This window comes from Ursus americanus, chromosome 12 (assembly GCF_024610735.1).
Source record: "Ursus americanus isolate L20-20 chromosome 12, mUrsAme1.1.p, whole genome shotgun sequence".
Taxonomy (NCBI): Eukaryota; Metazoa; Chordata; class Mammalia; order Carnivora; family Ursidae; genus Ursus; species Ursus americanus.
In genome coordinates, this window is record NC_142138.1 from 44,679,407 (window position 1) to 44,692,032 (window position 12,626).

The 12,626-nt window shown below is 41.6% G+C and overlaps 1 long non-coding RNA gene across 6 annotated transcripts in view; it reads right to left on the reverse strand.

The window, feature by feature from the left end:
- The window catches only part of LOC148109182 (uncharacterized), an 88,882-nt gene that overhangs the window by 41,535 nt on the left and 34,721 nt on the right, over window positions 1-12,626 (reverse strand). For all 6 annotated transcript variants that reach the window (XR_015726315.1, XR_015726311.1, XR_015726313.1 and 3 more), the window contains one exon: window positions 381-477. This is a non-coding gene — a long non-coding RNA (uncharacterized LOC148109182). The remainder of the gene's footprint in view (window positions 1-380; window positions 478-12,626) is intronic.

Here is a 12,626-nt window from a genome sequence, read left to right on the forward strand (position 1 = left end):
GATCCCTCCAGCTCTGTCCCCAGGAGGTGCACGTGCATCTGTGCACGCCGTCGCCTAGAGTTAGGCACATGCCTAGGAACCACCACCCCTCCCCCCCACACCCACCAACTTGCTCCCTGGAAGCTGGCCTTCCAGAAGCTGCACTGCTCCAGGGCCCTGGCTATCCTGACCTCCTCTGATTGTGAATGCACAACACATACCCCGTCAGCCTGCTCAGGTCAGCTGGGGCTCTCCAGGTTGTGCTGGGGTCAGGCCTCCACCACGTGCGTAGCCTTTTGGTGGACAGAGCTCACCTCCGAAAACCCTTCTGAGGAGGCACCTTTAAACTGGCAATGGTCAGTCCCCATTGGACTGGCTGCCTGATGGGGTCCTGGGCTTACCTGTAATCAAGGCTCCCAAGCGTCTCTCGGTAAAGCACACCCCAGAAGACGGCCAGAACTCGTCTTCACAATGAAGTCCAGACTCCCGAAGCTTCACCTTCAGGGAGAATATGCACATTGGTGCTGTTTAGGGTTTGGAATTATGCAGAGGCCTTGTACCCCCTACAGCCCGATCCCATGACCCGTCCTCTCCAAACATTTGCCCTGTTCCAGAGCCCTGGCTACCCATCTTGCACATGCGCAGTATGCAGCCCACCCCTCACCGGGGGCAGCCAGGGCCTTCTACGCTTGCGAGCTCAGGCCTGCCCCCAACCACTTACATAGATATCCTCCTGGGCAGAGCGATGCTACCCTCCTCCCCGAAAATATTTCTGAGGGGGCAGCTTTAAACTGGTGACAGTCAGTCCTCATTTGGATTGGCTGCCTGATGCGGCCCCCTCACTTCTCCAGCAGTCAAAGCTCCCAGGTATCTCTCTCTTTTTTTAAGGTTTATTTATTTTGAGAGCGCGCGCACGTGTGCAAGGGTAGGGGTAGAGGCAGAGGGAGAGAGTCCCCCAAAGAGACTCCGTGCGTGCAGAGCGCAGAACCCTCCAGGGGCTCAATCTCACAACACTGAGACCTGAGCTGAAACCAGAAGTCGGCTGCTTAGTGGACTGTGCCACCCAGGCGCCCCTCCTAGGTATCTCTTCCCGGGAGATATTCGGCTGGTTATCTGGGGCCCAACTCTGGCAAGGCAGCGCCGCTTACCTGGCTCTGACTTGCGGGGGAATATGCACTGTCCTGTAGATTAGGGCATGGCATTACGCAGATCACTTGGACCCTCAACAGCCCATTTCCATGACTTGGCCTCTCCAGATACTTGTCCTGTTCCAGCTCCCTGGCTACAGGCCTGTGCACAGCCAGGCGTCCAAGGGCAGCCCAGGCCCTCCTGACTGGCATAGTTCTGTTTGGCTCCAAACCACCCCTATAGCCTCCAGGGTGGAAAGAACCCACCCTCAAAAAATCTTTCGGAGTCAGCAGCTTTGCAGTGGCCTCAGTCAGTCCCCATTTGATGGGTTGCCTGATGGGGTCCCAGGCTTGCCAATAATCAAGGCTCCCACGTGTCTCTTAGTGAAGGATACCAGGTAGCCAACCAGACTCCACGGTGACAAGGCAGGCCTGTCTCCTCCAGCTTTGACTTCAGGAGAAATATTTGCATTTGTGAAGGTGAGGTAGATGTATTATACCCCCAACAGCTCACTGTCGTGAGCTGACCTCTCCATACCCTTGCTCAGTTCCAGGTTCTCGGCTACCCGGAGCTGCGCGGCTCGTGCATGCACAGTATGGACCCCCTCATCCCGCCTTGGCCAGCTGGGACCTCCCAGCCCATGGAGCCTAGTTATCAAGGAACTCAGGTGTTCCAAATTGCGGAACACCCACGCTATTAGGCCTGGCCCCACCCTGGCGGGGCAGTCCAATTTCCTCCAGCTCTGCCTTTAGGGGGAATATGTGCATTGTATAGATTAAGGCTTGGAATTAGGCAAATGCCAGGTACCCCCAGTAGCTTGCTCCCCCCACCAGGCTTCTTCTGACACTTCCTGTAACAGGTTCCTGGCTAACCTGACCTGTGCCGCACATGCGCAGGAGAAATGAATCAGCTGGTCTCAGGCAGGTGGGGCCTATGCCCAACTACGTACACAGCCCCCATGGGAAGCAACTTTAAACTGCCCACAGCCAGTCCCCATTCGTACCAGCTGCATTATGGGGCCCCAGGCTTCTACCATTTTAACCTAATAACCAAATCAGCTAAATGTTTAGTGCTTTAAATATTTCTAAATAATATTTGTGTTGTCTGGCCACATTTGAGAAGTTAATAGCCTCAGCATTTTACTACAGTCACTCTGTGCAATTAGGAAGACAGAAAGCTTTTAGTTCACATCATTTCCCCTTGAATTGAGAGCTCAATAAGCTATTTCCTCATGTTGAAATAGAAGCTGTTCTTCTTTTAACATTTTATTTATTTATTTGACGGAGAGAGAGCACAAGCAGGGGGAGCAGCATGCAGAGGGAGAGGGAGAAGCAGGCACCCGCTGAGCAAGGAGCCTGACGTGGGGCTTGATCCCAGGAAGCTGGTATCACACCCTGAGCCGAAGGCAGAGGTTTGACTGAGCCACCCAGGCGCCCCATAAAAGCTGTTTAATGATAATGCAGATCGAACTCTGTAACTAGAGAAGTGTGTGTGTGTGTGTGTGTGTGTCTGTAATGAGCCCAGGCAAACAATATTTGATATATCTAAATTCTAGTTCAATAAAAGAATTTTGACAAGCTCTTAGGACTCATTTTGGCTTATTTTGTATGACCCTGATCAGTATGCTTATTTGTTTACCTGTTTTTGAATGGTAGTTATTCTACTTGTTGAATTCATTGCCCAATGGCTGGTTTTTAAAATACAGTCTACTGGACTTCTCTGTCCCATTTATTTGATCCTCTCCATTACCATGGCTTTACGGTCTCTCCTCTCTGATCTTATCAAATACCACTGTCTGAGGTCCTCCTAACTCTGATCATTCTTCTTATCTTGGGCTCTCTGGTGTGCTTACCTGATGTCCTCCACTGTTCTTATTGCTTCATTCGTAGACATTAACTCTCAAATCTGTTTCTTTAAATGCCAACCTTAACCTTGAATTCCAGACATGTATTTTTAACTGTATTCTGGACACCTCTACATGGATATACAAAATATATTTTTTTCATTATCATTTATTACCTACCTAGATACAGAAAACACTGGTCCTCTTCCTAGATTCCTGCTCTCAGTGCCTGGTATCACCATCCATCCTTTTTCCCAAGCTGGAAATCTCAGTTATTCTCAACTCTTCCCTCTTTTACCCCTCTCATGTTCAATCAGTAATTCTGAGTATTCTCTTGCAGAAAAATCTTCAATCTAGTCCATCTTTTCCCTTCTCTGCCTTTGCCCTAGTTTAGGCTTCCATCATCTTTCACTTGGACTATCCAAACAGCCTCAGAATTGGTCTGCTTTTGGCACAGAGAACTCCCATCAAAATCAACAAAAGCAGGCCAACACCAAGACATATTGTAATTAAACTGGCAAAATGTAGCAATAAAGAAAAAATTCCTAAAAGCAACAAGACAAAAGAAGTCCTTAACTTACAAGGGAAGACCAATAAGTTTAGCAGCAAACCTCTCCACGGAAACTTTTGGCAAGCCAGAAGGCAGTGGAATGATCTATTCAATGTGCTGAATGGAAAAAATATGCAGCCAAGAATACTCTATCCAGTGAGACTGTCATTCAGAACAGGAGAGACAAAGAGCTTCCCAGACAAACAAAAACTAAAGGAGTTCATGACCACTAAACCAGCCCTGCAAGAAATATTAAAAGGGACTCTTCGAGTAGAAAGGAAAGACCAAAAGTGACAAAGACAAGAAAGGAACAGAGAAAATCTCCAGAAACAATGACAGAACAAGTAATAAAGTGGCACTAAATACGTATCTGTCAGTAATTACTCTGAATGTAAATGGACTAAATGCGCCAATCAGAAGACACAGAGTGACAGAATGGATTAAAACAAACAAACAAACAAAAACAAAAACAAAAAAAACACCAAGAGCCATATATGCTGCCTACAGGAGACTCATTTTAGACCTAAAGACCCCTGCCGATTGAAAGTAAGGGGATGGAGAAAACTTAATCATGTAAATGGACATCAAAAGAAAGCCAGAGTAGCCATGCTTATATCAAACGTGATTTTAAGCCAAAGAATGTAACAAAAGATGAAGAAGGGCACTATATTATAACAAAGGGGTCTATCCAGCAGGAAGATCTAACAATTGTAAATATGTATGCCCCCAACATGGGAGCACCCAAATATATAAAACAATTAATAGCAAACATAAAGAAACTCATTGATAATAATATAGTAATAGTAGGGGACTTTAACAACCCACTTGCAGCAATGGACAGATCATCTAAGCAGAAGATCAACAAGGAAACAACGGCTTTGAATGACACACCGGACCAGATGGACTTCACAGATATATTCAGAACATTTCATCCTAATGCAGCAGAATACATATTCTGTTCAAGTGCCCATGAGACAGTCTCCAGAATAGATCACGTACTAGGTCACAAGACAGGCCTCAACAAATACAAAAAGACTGAAATTGTACCACAGCACTATGAAACTTGAAGTCAACCACAAGAAAAAATTTGGAAAGACCACAAATACATGAAGGTTAAAGAACATGCTACTAAACAATGTGTCAACCAGGAAATCACAGAGGAAATTTAAAAATACATGAAAACAAATGTAAATGGAAGCACAATGGTCCAAAACCTTTGGAATGCAGCAAAAGTGGTCCTAAGAGGGAAGTATATTGCAGTACAGGCCTTCCTCAAGGAGCAAGAAAATTCTCAAATAAACAACCTAACCTTACCCCTAAAGGAGGTAGAAAAAGAACAACAAACAAAGCCTAAAACCAGCAGAAGGAGGGAAATAATAAAGAATAGAGCAGAAATATTTTATATAGAAACTAGAAAAAAAAATAGACAAGATCAATGAAATGAGGAGCTGGTTCTTTAAAAAATAATAATAAAATTAATAAATCCCTAGCCAGATTTATCAAAAAGAAAAGAGAAAAGGGGTGCATGGCTGGCTCAGTTGGTAGAGCATGAGACTCTTGCTCTTGAGCCCCACATTGGGTGTAGAGACTACTTAAATAAATAAATAAATCTTTAAGAAAAAAGAAAAGAGAAAGGATCCAAAAAATAAAATCACAAATGAGAGAGGAGAAATAACAACCAACACCACAGAAATACAAACAATTATAAGAGAATATTATGAAAAACTATATGCCAACAAATCAGACAACCTGGAAGAAATGGATAAATTCAGAGAAACATTTAAACTACCAAAACTGAATCAGGAAGAAATAGAAAACTTGAACAGGCTGATAACCAGCAAAGAAATTGAATCAGCAATCAAATTCTCCTAAAAAACAAAAGTCCAGGGTCAGATGGCTTCCCAGGGAATTCTACCAATCGTTTAAACAAGAGTTTAATACCTGCTCTTCTCAAACTATACCAAAAAATAGAAGAAAAACTTCCTAATTCATTATATGAGGCCAGCATTACCCTGATACCAAAACCAAACAAAAACTCCACTAAAAAAGGGAACTATAGGCCAAATTCCCAAGGAACATGAATGCAACAATTGTCAATAAAATACTAGCAAATCAAATCCAACAGTACATTAAATGAATCATTCACCACGATCAAATGTGATTTATTCCAGGGATGCAAGGGTAGTTCAATATTCACAAATCAATCAACGTGGTACGCCACATTAATAAAAGAAAGGTTAAGAACCATATGATCATTTCAATAGATGCAGAAAAAACATTTGACAAAGTACAACAACCATTTATGATTTTTAAAAAAACCTCAATAAACTAGTTTTAGAAGGAACGTACCTCAACATAGTAGAGGTCTTGCATGAAAAACCCACAGCTAATATTTCTTCAAATAAAGACAAACGGAGATCTTTTTCTCCAGGATCAGGAACAAGACAGGGCTGCCCACTCTTACCACTGTTATTCAACATAGTACTAGAAGTCCTAGCTTCAGCAATCAGACAACAAAAAGAAATAAAAAGCATTCAAATTGGCAAGGAAGAAGTCAAACTTTCACTCTTTGCAGATGACATGATACTCTGTAGAGAAAACCCAAAAGACCCAAAAACTGTTAGACCTGACATATGAATTCAGTAAAGTTACAGGATACAAAATCAACATGCAGAAGTCTGTTGCATTTCTATACCCCAATAATGAAGCAGCAGAAAGAATGTAAGGAATCAATCCCATTTACAATTACGCCAAAAACCATAAGGCACCTAGGAATAAACCTAACCAAATAGGTAAAAGATCTGTACTCTGAACACTATAGAACACTGGTGAAAGAAGATGACACAGAGAAATGGAAAAACCTGCCATGCTCATGGATTGAAAGAACAAATATTATTAAAATGTCTGTACTACTCAAAGCAATCTATGCATTTAATGCAATCCCTATCAAATATCAACAGCATTTTTCACAGAACAAACAATCCTAAAATTTGTTTGGAACCACAAAACACTCTGATGTAGCCAAAGCAACATGGCAAAAGAAAAGCAAAGCTGGGGGCATCATGATTCTAGACTTCAAGCTGTATTACAAAGCTGTAGTCATCAAGACAGCATGGTACCAGCACAGAAACAGACACATACATCAGTGGAACAGAATAGAGAGCCCAGAAATGGACCCTCAATGCTATGGTCAACTAATACTCGACAAAGCAGGAAAGAATATGCAATGGAAAAAAGTCTCTTCAACAAATGGTGTTGGGAAAATTGGACCACCACATGCAGAAGAATGAAACTGGACCAGTTTCTTACACCAAACACAAAAATAAATTCAAAATGGATGAAAGACCTAAATGTGAGACAGGAAACCATCAAATTCCTAGAGGAGAACACAGGCAGTAACCTTTTTGACATCAGCCACAGCAACTTCTTACTACATATGTCTCCTGAAGCAAGGGAAACACAAACAAAAACAACCATTGGGACTTCATCAAAATAAAAAGCTTCTGCACAGTGAAGGAAACAATCAACAAAACTAAAAGGCAACCTGTGGAAAGGGAGATATTTGCAAATGACATATCTGATAAAGGGTTAGTATCCAAAACTATAAAGAACTTATCAAACTCAACACCAAAACACAAGAAACAACAAGTGTTGGCGAGGATGCAGAGAAAGGGGAACCCTCTTGCACTGCTGGTGGGAATGCAAACTGGTGCAGCCACTCTGGAGAACAGTATGGAGGTTCTTCGAAAATTTAAAAATAGAACTACCATATGGTCCATTAATTCCATTTACCCAAAGGATACAAAAATACCAATTCAAAGGGATACATGTGCCCCAATGTTTATACCAGCATTATCAACAATACCCAAATTATGTAAAGAGCCCAAATGTCCATTGACTGATGAATGGATAAAGAAGATGTGGTGTATATATATACAAGGGAATATTACTCAGCCATAGAAAAGAATGAAATCTTGTCATTTGCAATGATGTGGATGGATTGAGAGTATTATACTAAGCAAAAGAAGTCACTTAGGGAAAGACAAATACCATATGATTTCACAAATATTTAAGAAACAAAACAAATGAACATGGGGAAAGAAAAGAGAGGAAACCCAAAAAACAGACTCTTAACTATAGAAAACAAACTGATGGTTACCAGAGGGGAGGTGGGTGGGGTGATGAGTTAAATGGGTGATGGGGATTGAGGAGGGCACTTGTGAGGAGCACTGGGTGTTGTATGGAAGTGTTGAATCACTAAATTCTACACCTGAACCTAAATTTATACTGTATGTTAACTAACTGGAATTTAAATAAAAACTTGAAAAGAAAAGAAAAAAAGAACTGGCCTCCTTTCTTACTCCCCCTGTTTGGGTCCATCCTCTTCGGTGCCAACAGTACAATCTGTCAATGAAAGAATTTTGTCAATACCACAGCTTGCTTTTTCCTATCAAATAATGGCCAAAGTACTTAAGCTTGCAACCAACTTATGACATGGTTACCTCGTGATTGTTACAGCTGTATCAAACATGCACCCTTTGTGCATCAAACACCGTAAAGAATAAAAATGAAAAATTTTTTCTGTCATGTTTAACACTGGATTAAGCCGCAAATTCACACAAAAAATTTATATCAAGCTCTGTAAAGAATTACCTTAGCATAAATAAGAGGACAGGCTTTACATATAAACTATAAGGAAAAGAATTCTAGTTGAGCAATGTTTTTACAAGTACATTCATTAATATGTAAATAGTAATTAATAGCATCATATTGACCCATTTGCAGAGTTAAATTCCCTTGTGCAAATTCTCTAGAGTTGGATGGAGATATTGGCAAATGGGTAGGAGAAAGCTTTCCTTGATGGAATAATTGCTATTGTCTCTTTGCCATTTCATTTTGTCAAAGACAGCTTCTTTTTTTTTTTCTTTTTGTTAACACAGCTTATTTTTAAGTATGTAACAAATATTGTATTTTCCCCAGTTAAAAATTTTAGCTTTGCTGCCAGAGAACACCGGGGAGGGGGGGGGGCCCTATATATCAGGACATTAAAATTCGAGTCATGCCCCCCCCCCCCGAAAAATTTCAGTTATTTTTTTCCCAAAGGTTTTTTCCTCCGAAATGCCATTTAGGATCCACAGGCAGGGAATTCAAGTAGCCACTAGAGGGCGCCAGCCACTTACACAATGACTGAGTAATGGTTCCTCACCTTCCCCCTTCTGAACTATTTCTAGATCAGAAAAGCCAAGTGTGCTTGGTAAAAGCCTTAATAAATAGTTTATGTTCTCTCTCCCTTGTGATTTGTTGTGATATGTACACATGAAACCAAAGATAGCTATGGCCACACATATTTCTCCCTATCATAAAAATAGCCTCTGTGGTCTTCATTACAGGGCAAAAGGACCAGATCAGAGTTACATTTCTTTCTCAACTTTTCTTTCCTTGCCCCCTTGCCATGTTTTAAAATCAGCTGTGAAGTTTATCATATTATCTCATTGTATTTTCTGTTGTATTTTTATTGAATAGCTGTAATTAAATTAACTGACTTCAAAGTGGTCGGATTTCTCTTTTCCTTCCTTTGTTTCCATTTTGCTATCTTCCCTCATCTATTCCCAAGCATTTTTCCCTCTATTTCTTTTTTTTTTCAAATATTTGACTCCTGAAAGTAATGTTACAAGAAATAGGGAAGCCATGCTATACAAAACTCTAAGTAAGAAAAGCCTAACATAGGGGTTCCAGTGGAGCCAAGATCTGCCTGCTTGGTCCAAACTTCCACAGGGCTGGTCTTTCACAGCAGGTGTGGGGGAATGTGGTGCTTCATCAGCCAGATAGAAAAGACATCTCTCCGAGTCCTTCTAGAAGAGGAGAGTCAGCAAGATGGGTGGTTCTGAAGCATCTGGGAACGTAGTTCACAATAACACGCAGTGTTAGCCAAACAAGACAAAGTCTATTACTGTTGTATAGGAAAGATCAAAGAGTCTGTAAGCTCAAGCTAATATAAGAGTTGCCATATTGGTGAGAGCAGAAATCCATTTAAATCATATTTTATTCTTGAAATAAGTCACAAAGGAAGTTTTGTGGGAAAGTATAGTCACATGTTGTGACCTCCTCAAAATGTCCCTACAGCATCTGTTTGTCTTATAATCAATCCACGACAGCTCTTCATCTGTGTAATATTTAAATTCTTTTGGCGACTCTTCTGTTTCAGCCTGTAAATCCTCTTGAGATTAGAAGCTCCTCATGTTTATAGTCATTTATTTATTTTTAAAAAGGCATCATTGTGCACTTACATTGTGCCAGGTACCGTTTAACATATGTCCTGAGAACACGAAGATAAAAAGACAGAATACCCTCACCCTTGAAAAGGTCAGCATAGTGTGGGAAAGTGGCCTTGTACATTAAGTGGCAAGTAGTAATCTTGTCTTAATTACTTCTTGCAAGGATGCCTCCTTCCTCTAGTATTCTAGAATTTATTGAGTAAATTCAAGTAGACTACACCATTTGTAAACCAAATATATCGCTCTTGTTATTAAGATGTAAGTTGTTCATGCATATCACGGTCCTTTCTTTTCTGGTTCTTACTTTCAGTCACCCTTCAAATATTTTTTCAGTGCCTACAATGTGTCAGGCACTGTGCTAGGATACAACTATGAATATGACATTGCGTTGTTTATGTCACATTCCTGTGTCCTTAAACGTCCAACACTTCCTCTTCCCTCACTCTCAACTGCTGATCTCACTTTACACTTCATTGAAGGAATAGAAGCCAATAAGCAAGGCTTACCTCATCTTCTCACTATCCGATCTACAACCCACCTAACTCTGAATACATGTACTCTTTTCACAAGGAAGAAGCACACCCTCTCCTCTCCAGGGCTCTGAATTGCATGCCTGCCAAGCTTTACTCTGGCCATTATTTGCCCTTTTTTTGCATCATGCCTTAAGTGTTGTCTGTAAATAAACTCTCTCTAGAGTCCACATCTTTGCAGGCTTCTGCCCCAACTCTCAGCATCCTTTCACGGGGAAACTTACCAACAATTACTGGTACTTGCTCTCTACTTTCTCACTTCTCTGTCTCCGTTCAACCCACTGTAATTAGATGTTCATTGAATTTGCTGAAATGACCTTCAAACAAATCTGTCACTAGTGACTCCGCCTTGCCAAATACAATGTCAGTTTCAGTCCTCTCTAATTTGACCACACTGCAGGATTTGGCAGAGACGGCCATTTCCTCCTCCTTAGAACACATTCCATTGTTGGCTTCCATTACCGTATGCTCAGTTGTCTTCCTACATCACTGGAATTGCTTCTGGGTCACCTCTTCCTTTACTCTGTCTCTCTTAGGCATCCTAGGTTTCTCTTCTAGGACGTCTTTTCTTCTGCAGTTAAAGTCACTTCATAGGTGATTATATCTGGTCTTGTTGCTTTAAATACAATCTATATGCTGATGAATTACAAAATTATGTGTCTAACTCTGACCTCTCCCCCAATCTACACACCTGGATATTTAACTGCCTTCTCTACTTGTATCCCTTGGTGCATCTCAAATGTAACAAGACAGAAACAGAGTGTTTTCTTACCCCCAGGTCGGAGAAGGCATTCGTGCTCACCCAGCGCGTCCTTTTGCCACCCCATCCAATCCATCAGAGTCCTGTCAGCCCTCCTGCAACCTGGAACCTAATCAAACCTCTGCTCACCACCATAACTGCTACGACCTCTGTCCACACCGCTCTCCCCTCTGTTCTGGATGGGAGCAACGGCCGTTTGAACATTCTCACCACTGCTAAAGAAGCCAGAGAGACTTTTTTTTTTTTTTTTTTTTTTCAGATTTCTAAAAAATTTGTCAGGGGGAGAGAGCACCAGCAGGGGGAGCGGCAGGCAGAGCAGGCAGAGGGAGAAGCCGACTCCCTGCTGAGCAAGGAGCCCGATGTGGGACTGATCCCAGGAGACCGGGATCATGACCTGAGCCAAAGGCAGCTGCTTAACCGACTGAGCCACCCAGGTGTCCCCAGAGAGATTTTTAAAAGAAAATCACATGACTGCCCTACCTAAAACCCTCGGAGGATTTCCCATTGCCCTTAGAGTAAAGCTGCAGCTCCTGCCCAAGCGTCTGAGACCTGCGTAGCTTGCTGGCTTCCTCCACTACCACTCTCCTCCTCTTCACTGTATTCTGAGCACACGCTTTACAGCCCTCATTGAATGCCAAATGCCAAATGCCTTAGGATTTGCTCTTACTGTTCCCTATACTGGAACAATCTCTCCCCCAGGCGGGCTCCCTCCCATCATTCACTTCCCAGAGCTGCCTGCGCAAATGTTGGCTCCTCAGATCCCCTCATCATTCTGGCCAAAGTGTTCTCCCACCCACTGCTCACCCGCAAAGTCATTCTATACCCCATTACCCTGTTTTAATTTTTCAGAAGATTTACAATCACCTGAAGGTAATTTACTTGTTCACATTTTTTGGTCTCCCTCCTCTCTAGAATGTTAAGGCAGAGGACATGGCTATCATGCGTCTTACTCAGACCTGAATCCCCAGTGACTGGTGTAGAGAGATGTCCAATAAACATTTATCAAATAAATGATATATTGAATGAGTGAATGAACGAATGAATAGGAAGACATGAAAGACAGCATAATAACAACCCTCAGTGGTATGAACTGTGACAGAGATAACCAACCAAGGAAATGGCCCCTGAAATAAGCAGCTATCCAATTGCTGGATACTTCTGTATGCTTTGAAAATGTAAGATTATACTTTCATCATTCAGATCTTGAATATTTAAAAATAGTTAAACTAAACACCTTTCATACAGGAAATCTCACTTTTTACTCCTTTCACTTTCAGCTCCAGGTGGTTCTTCCAAATCAAGGCTTATGTCTCATTTCTCACTTTCTTTTCAGGCTTACACAACATGTTCTCCACAAAAACAATAGCAAATTAATAGAATAAAATAGTTATCATATATTTGAGATGCTATAGTTAAATGATATATTGGACTTTGCTAAGAGCAGGATAATTGCTTTCAAGACTTCTGTGAAATACTCTGATAATCAAAATTAATAGGTGTATTTGAAATAAACGATCAAAGGGTTTCTTATATTATGATCGTTAGGTCTTTATTTTTTGCA